At 34.7% G+C, this 8,966-nt stretch overlaps 1 long non-coding RNA gene across 1 annotated transcript; it reads right to left on the bottom strand.

The window, feature by feature from the left end:
* Positions 1 to 6,270: 6,270 nt before the first annotated feature.
* LOC113301619 lies at positions 6,271 to 7,801 on the bottom strand. The gene is made up of 2 exons (XR_003336392.1): positions 7,276 to 7,801; positions 6,271 to 7,167 (listed from the first exon to the last, which is right to left on the bottom strand). It is a non-coding gene; the product is annotated as an uncharacterized LOC113301619 (long non-coding RNA).
* Between the last annotated feature and the right edge of the window lie 1,165 nt (positions 7,802 to 8,966).

Below are 8,966 nucleotides of genomic sequence, written 5' to 3'. Positions count from 1 at the left end.
ATGACTGATTCATAATCACACTGCCACAGAATTTCAACACCGCATCTACTGGAGATTTAGATGTTTCATCCCCTTTACAATCCTCCTCACTAGGCACATCAAAGATATGTTTTTCAGATCCCATGGGCAACACACCTTCAACATTTGGATAGAGACCTTCATCATCATCTTCTTCTTCACCACCATGATCATCTTCTTCTTCTTCTTCTTCTTCTTCTTCTTCTTTGTTTACCAATATAGATCATTTTAAAATTGCTTCAGTATTAATGACTGATTCCATCGGTGTGGAATTTGATGTGGAGGCAACCCTATCTCCATCACACAATGTCTCCCCCCTTTCTCTCTCAACATATTTGTTGACTGGGACTGCGTAGCTTCGTACACAATATGTTTTGCCTGTCTTGTGCCAACCTCCCGTGTAACTTCCTTCGCCATTCTCGACAAAGAGGATTCACATACCCTACTAGATTGTTTTGAAAAATCAGATGGTTCCAAAGCATCCTCCAACACCTCCTTGTCATCTACTACGCCCAGCAATCTAAGGTAGTCACCATTATACAGCTTTTACTCATCATAATCCACAATTATCCCTTCTCTCAAGGATACAAGTTCACTGTATTTCGGTGTTTTGGTGCAAGATACACATTCCATGACAGTGGGACATCGACCGATTGTATGTTTCAACACTACCCGTCCACATAAACCCCTAATTGCAGGAATGCTTGTCAATGACCAAGCCTGAAATAGCAGCAATAGTAAGAACTAGAACTGTACAAACTGAACCGCCCAAGCATACAAGATGAATAAGTCCACTTTAGTAACAAATATATAGAACTATTGTCAACTTACCGTCAATGCATGTGACAGTCCAAACAACCTGTAGTGAGGAAAGCCCAACCCACATCTTTTCTTTGGTTCCTTGTCTTTCTCGATAGCACTGGCTTTCTTAGTTTTCTTTCCATCCTTCACCATCAGAGTTGATCGAAAGTGGCGGATGGTTATTTTGAGAGTAACATGGCTGCATGGGAACTTGTTGAAGGTATCCAAGTTATCCACAAAATGGAAATATACACCGTTTATTGCATCTCTATGCTGGAAGCCCCAAAGAAAAACGTGCACAAAAACGAGAAGTGCCAACTTAGCGTTCTCATCATCAGTGCAGGTGGTCAAATCTCCCGTTTCTAAGCACGTCAGGGCTTCAATTACTGTTACCTTTTTTTCCCAGGGAAATGAGTTTTCATGATTGGTGAATCCACGATAGATTTTGGGAGTGGGTTAATTACATCTTCCTTTCCTGCCGCTGTCAACTTGAAATTAAGTCCTGTAGCAAGTGCGAATTCTTTCATCCCAACCTAAAGATATGGCCTCCAACCACAAAGTTCATACAAAATGGATCACCATCATCTTGTCTCATAATTTCTCGTGAGAGTAGATAATGCAAAATTGCACCACTGTTTTTGGTATCAGGCATATTCAGAAAGTGGCCAACTGTCGTTGAAGCAAATACTGTGCAAGCCTTATCGCTCAAACGACCCCTGATGGTCGAAATTAGTAGCATGCCTGAGTGATCTGTTACTTTCGGGTAGTTTTCCCGATACTTTTGTAGGTGAACAAACTTGCTATACACATAAGATGCTTCAAGTCAGTTTCTTCTGAGGATATGCAACAACTACAATATTTTGAAAGGGCGGAGGATTCTTTGACATGGATATTCTCAAACCATCTCACAATTTCAACGCCAGTCTAGTTATAAAACCCGAATATTAATGAACCTAAAAGACTAAAACTAATAAAACAAACTTACTATGGTTCAGTTACTGATGCAACAGCTGTCTCTAACGATTCTTTGGACCTGACATCATCTTGGATGTCAGTATCTGATGCACCTCCCGCTGTAGTAGCAGACATATTTTCCTAACACCACAGATAAGCAATCAATTTATCGTTATATCAATTCATTCTCTACACGATATAACATTCAATCTCAATCCGGTCAAAAGTTTCAGTAGGATTTTTTTTGAGAACTATACATACTTAATTTTGCAAAAAATTAAATAGGGTTTAATGTCAAGGAATAAAAATCTGTATTTAAGATGTATGGTTTTATAGTTTCAGTATCTGAAATGATAAACAATTTTCTTTTTCTCAAGATGATGGACTTAATCATGGTCTAGACAAAACAAAGTAAACTCAGCGGCAAACACACAAATAAGTGTAAAATAAAGAAATAGTTAGTAATTTATTATTTACAGAATTGAAATAACCATGAAAAACCCACGGAATTGTGTCTCTAATTCTAAAATAAACAAACAAATAAGTATAAAACAACGAAATAACTAGTACTTTATTACTTCCAGAATTGAAATAACCATGATAAACCCATGGATTCAGATATTGGGCGAGTGTTAAAATAAGTTTAAGGAAAAGATTTTACCAATGCCGAAAACCCAAAACCCAAAACCCTAGACACAATCCAAACAAAAAGCAAAAGTTAGGAAAACATACCCAATAATCTGAAATTAGAGTTGCGGTCGCGGTAGGGATGGAATTTAGCTTACGTTTAATGAACTTGATGGGTGAAAGCACCTATGTTGTGGTGTAATTTTCACCAAAAGAACTAGGGTTTGAAGCTTTCTATTGGGAGATACTCGCCCAATATTTGAAGAGAGAGAAATGGAATGGTAAAATGCAGTACTTTCATAATTTATATGGGCCATTGAACCGCGACATACGTGCGACAGATTCTTTGCGACACATTTGGAATTCGCTAATTAGATAATACCCGGTTCCGGTATTTTGTAAAGATCGTGGTAGTTTACATAAGTATTTGTATGTCGTGGTATGGAGCATAAATATACCCCCAAACGTGCCTTCCAAACATAATTTAACCCAATTATAATTGTGTTTATTATAATTTAAAGTAAATCGCACAAACGTTAATTCCTATTTTACTTGATAGACAATCCCTAGAGTTTGGTTAAGTCCGAACCTATTATAAAGTAAACATACTTCGTTGTTGTATTGTCTCGATCTTGTATCCATATTCAATCACACAAGTTATCTTGTTGTCGTATTGTCTCGATCTCGTATTCATAGACGATCACACGAAGTGTGAACCGATTAGTTGTATTGTCTCGACTCAGTCCATAGACAATCACTTTCGGAAAAGGACTTATAGGTGGAAAAGTTTTAGATTGAGGTATATTTGGGTACCCTCGTCTTTGCACATACAAAACTAACTTATATATGTGGTTTTCATCAACTATGGTGGAGATTGATTCTTCGCTCCAAAAGGTGGGATTGAAATAATAATGTTGTTGACATAGAGAGAGATTCAATGTTGAAGTAAAATGCAATTAAACGTTGAAAATATAAAGCAAGATGATAAAAAAGTACAAGACATAATTTATTTAAATATCGTTTTCTTTTAGGCTTAACCCAAACTCTTATAATTATCAATTATATCATGATTTTTGTAATTTGTGATACTCTAGAGCGAAAATGAGACTTATAAAATACATTGGAAATGAGACTTATAAAATACATTGGATGCATTTAACAAAAATATATTAGCTTAATTTGCCTCCAGAATTTAAGAATAGACTTTGATATCCGTGTATGGAAAACACAACTAGAAAAAATGGAGCATTTGCGTTAACAAATCAAGTTTATCATTTAGGTGATATTTGGATTGCAAACACAATAAAGTACACCTAATTACATTTGCGTTAACACCTAATTACATCGGCTTGTATATGAAGTTCTTCTGTGACAACAATAAAGTACACCCTTGCTTGTTTATGCAGAGCCATAAATGGGTTGAACACAAACACTTGACGAAAACTCAAAGATAGAATACAAATGTTATAGACTGAACACCAAGTAAAAAATTATTGTACAAATCAACTCAGTACATCATGTAACATATTTTTCATGTCACTATCTGCAAATTTCATTTAACAGGTATATCGTAGAAGTATATCAATAACAAAAACTAAATCAAGATAAAGATATATGTACTTTTCAACCTTTATAAGAGAAGTAGTATTATGAAAGTCTTCCATAGTGTAGGATTCACATTCTCTCGTAAGAATTCCAAAGCTTATAAAATACTTGAGTATGTTGGATGATATTCATTTTAATAATAAATCGTGAGAGAGAAAAAATAGTAACAAATAAAATGCAGAAGTGAATATGAAGCCAAAGATATATTAGACTGATCCATGACCGCATGACCTACTTTCTATCCTCATGACCCCTCCTTACTCTTGCATCAAGCAACTCAGTAGATGGTAGTGATAGTGCCTTCATATGTACGGCACAAACTTCTAATGTGATGATAAGTTTGACCTATTATACCTTTTCTTAAATCCGTTTCTTATACAAATGTTTTTTTCTTCATACTGTGTTTAATAATGGATAATTACATGAACATCAAAGGCAATATCAGTATAAGCACTCAAATCAGGCCCCTACTCATTAATCATTTGGTCGATTACAACATTTTCCACTAAAAATTATATTTTGAAAAATCACTCGTCTTCTCACCACTTAAGACCCAATACATGTATTTTCAACATTCTTCTCATAAAGATGTTTTTTACTATTTGAATTTTGTGGTGATGTGTATTTTCACATTTCTTACATGGGCAAGAACACGTTGTCTTCGAAAACTCATTTACTATGAATGTTAATAGTAAATGAATGTGTATAGTATGTTAACATGTATACTATACACATTTCTTACTATGAATGTGTATAGTATGTTAATATGTACGTGTAACGCCCCCTAAGCTAGCAGCTAACTAAACCAACATATTAAACTAAATAAAGAGGCACTATGAATCTAAATCATTTACTTAAACATTCAATTAAGAAATCTGCTACAAAACATAACCGAAAACTAACCCCGCTCAGAAATATATATATATATATATATACAAGAACTCCTTTCAAATGATACATATATAATAGTCATTTGGTTTGCAAATAAAATTTACAACATAATAAACATAGCAATATTTAACTAATTAACAGACTCAACTCCTCGAAGCTTTCGCTGTGCAACTCTGATCTGTCTTTGAAACTGAAAGTGGAAAAGGGTGAGCACAGAGTGCCCAGTAGGAATAACATTTAACTTTAAAGAACTCATGAGCAAGATTTGGAAAACAATTAGTGTTTTCCCAAACATCAGTGACTAAGTCACTGGAATGCACAAACATGTATATGGACAAACTCCTTCGTCAAAAAATGTATAATATGGTTGTGCAATTTCGAACTCGCAAATCCACACCAAATCGTACATATGGATGTCGATAATTCCGAACTCCCAAACCGTCGACCGATATAAGCATAAAAGTTGAATTCATGTAGATATAAATGTGAAGGAGCGTACCCTATATACCACATGTGGAAATTCTCATTTCCCATAACAATTCATAATGACATACCTTACAAGTCCTTTCCATTTCATCGAAAGATTCAAAGAATCGACAGAATTATCATAATGCAGTTTATATAAAGCATGGAATGCATGACAAACAATGTATGAGTTGATAAACATAAACTTTTGTAAAAGAAAACAACAATGGTTTTAAAAGAATTAAAGTATTCCTACCTCTTTTGATGACAAGCCACTCCTACCTCGAGATCCACGATCCACTGGTTCATCCTTTGAATCAATCTTTGTTAAATAGATTAACTGTTAATCACACAAGCACTCTAAGAATTTATCCAAAAGGCTCATACAAGTTTATTCTATGGTTCTAAGCCCATTTATGACTTTACACCTTTTTATTATCTATGTTTAACATATCTAAGATTTACTAATACGATTAGGTTGGTTCTATAGTCCATTAGCTAAGTCTTATGAATATCTACAACTTGTAGAAGAAACCAAAGGTCAATTCGGACCACAAAAGGTCCAAAATATCAACATAGGATAACTAGTCCTACACCAAAGTCCACTAAGCAGGCCCACTAACTAAGGTCTAGTCCACCTGAGTCAACTAACGATAAAAGTTACGGTCAAGGGTCAACTAACAGTAAACGTCAGTCAACAGAGTCAAGGTCAGGTCAAAGTCCAGGGTCAATGGTCAACGAGTCAAGACTAGTGACTCAGTGGGTCAAACCCGTTTCAACCCGATTCGACTCAGTCAGATGGACTCAGTCAGCTAGAGTCAGATCCTGACTAGGCTGAATGGCACAAGGACACAACTCTTGAACAGGCCAGAGCCATTGCTCAGGCCAAAGAGCACTAATGCACAAACATTGTACAACCTTAACTTAATTACAACTTCTACTCCATTACCAATTCAATTTAATCTAACAACATCTAACTCTCATTGCAATACATCATATTAAATTTAACTGAACTTCATAATTGAATTTCAAATACAAGCTTAGCCTATCTGCGAAAGCAGTAGCTGCTCCATTCTTTCAACATTGATCTCAATGATGTTCAGCTCTAGCTCATTCCACATTCATATATATTAACTTGCACTTCTATCTATCTCATTCCATCTACACCACTACACAACAGTCTTCTCCCTGTACTTCAAATCCCCCAACACCAAGTCTACTCCATCTACAACCAACCTAACATTCCTTTACACTGTCATCTCAAATCACCAACAATTCTCAGCTGAACAACACTCAGCATATACTCACACACTTAATTCAAATTCAGTTTAGTTCACCATTCCAAAACTTTGTATCTTTCCAAGCTATCATCACCCCTTATCATTTCTAGCCATGACAAAAGCCTCATTCTTGACCAGCAACAACCAACACAACTGCAATATCAACCCAACTACAGAACCACCACTAAGTATCTTAAATCCATCTAACAGGTTCTGTATTCAACTCATAACACAACCATTACACTTCAGCTAAATCCCAACTCAGCTAACATACTCTTCTTGTATATCAAAACAACTATAATTTTCCACTCATCTACCAGCTCAACACCAATCCAAGTTTCCTTCTTGCATTTACAGCATCACAGCAGCAACAACCTCACCACTACTACCTTAATTCACCCGTTAAACACTTATTACTTCAATCTAATCAACTCAACCTTCACGTCCAACAGAGATAGCAACCACAGACCCAATCCCAAGTATACTTCAACCTCAACAATTCATCTTCTATCAACATCACTTCTAACTACAATTACAGTTCCATTATCTAATTACTTAATCTCAACAATTTAAACAATCCAATACAAAATCTTAAAATTAGAATAATTAGAAGCTTGCCCAAACTTTAGCATACCTTGAATTGTTAATACGCTGAATCAATTCCACCGAAGACCTAATTTCTGTTTTGGGGAAGAAAAGAAATCCTAATTCTCAAATATTCACCAAATTAACTTTTAAACTTCAATTAAACATCTACCCACTAATTCTCAATCCATCAGAAACTCGATCTACATCTCAGATCCACATAATTCTTCAATAACTTTCATCTTCAAGAAACCCTAAATTATTCAATTATTCTCTGAATCAGCTTCAGAACTTCCATTGAACCACAACCCATCTCTAATCTTCTCCTTAATTACTCAATTTCACCATCTACAAACTCACGAAATTTATTAAAAAAACCTAATCTTAATTCATTTCCTCATTCGAGTCTGAATCAACAACAGACACCATCACTATCACCACCAACTACTTCATAATCTTCTACACCTCCTGTCGATCACAAAACCTTCGTTTAATCTCTCGAATTCGACAGAAAACGAAGAACAGGAGAAGAACGGAAAAGAGAGAGAAAAAGAAGAAAGAAGAAGATACGAAGAAGTGATTTTCTTCGATTTGGTCTTGGGAGATAAGACCAATGGGGAAATACTAATTCAACCACTTTCCATGATAAGGGAATCCCAGGTCGGTTTAAATCAAAATGACTATTTTACCCTTCAAACAAATCCGATGATTTCTTCTCCGTCCGGTATCTGAATGACACGTTCGAATAGTCCATTCTGCATAACTTTCCAAGGTCCAGCAGTATTATTTTCGTATCTATATCGTTGTTAGATTAATTTTAATTAACATTCGTGTTAAACTAATCTCGTTATTATCGGCTAATACGCCTCTTTACTAGTCTAATAGCGTTGACGAACTCGAGGGTCTTTACATTCTCCCCACCTCATATTATTTTCGTCCTCGAAAATAAAACCCTCCTTCTAGTCTTCAAAACTCCCCACCATATAGAATGATTCTACCAAATAGGGAAGTCCAAGTTTCTTACACTAATTTATAATATTTGATAATTTTGACTTTACTGCAATACCATATATAAACTTTTCATATATAATCTACTATAAATTTCTTACTATTATCAACTATATCATTATTCTCATTATTCTTACGTTGGTAGTCCAGTTGGTACACTAAGCCTTATTTTCTAAATATAACTCTACATTTGCGTAAAGATTGAGATTTTATTTATTTATATTGAATCTGTATACTATATCTTGTTAGATATTGGCGTTGGTAATTTAATGTGATTTAAATTTGAGTATGCATAAAATTATAATATATCCTAATAGTCTTTAGATTTGCTATCAATGTAAAGTATCCGATTAATATACTAATTTATTTATTTTTAATTAATAGATTATATTAAACATATGAATACTAACTTTTACTACTTCGTGTATATTTGTTTCATTTTAAAGAGTTGCTGAAATGAATACTAACACTACTAACAAGTTGAGTCTTTTTATTTTATGCATTATATCCTCACCTTCTTACGTTTAATGATAGACACATTTTTGTATCCGATTTGTCTCGATTCTATATATTGTTAGGGCTCATTTTTGTATTTATTATGGTGTTTTATTTATTTGTAGGTATTTTTGGCCAATAAACATTTTTGGAAAAAAAGTGGCTCGAAAAGTTGTCGGAAAGCACCCAGAGGATACTTACTATTCGGACTCTCAGTTTGGATAAGGGGTATCTCAA

Source organism: Papaver somniferum, chromosome 8 (assembly GCF_003573695.1).
Source record: "Papaver somniferum cultivar HN1 chromosome 8, ASM357369v1, whole genome shotgun sequence".
Classification (NCBI taxonomy): domain Eukaryota; kingdom Viridiplantae; phylum Streptophyta; class Magnoliopsida; order Ranunculales; family Papaveraceae; genus Papaver; species Papaver somniferum.
Note: the sequence above shows the minus strand (reverse complement) of the source record. Positions and strands in the feature narration are given on the sequence as shown.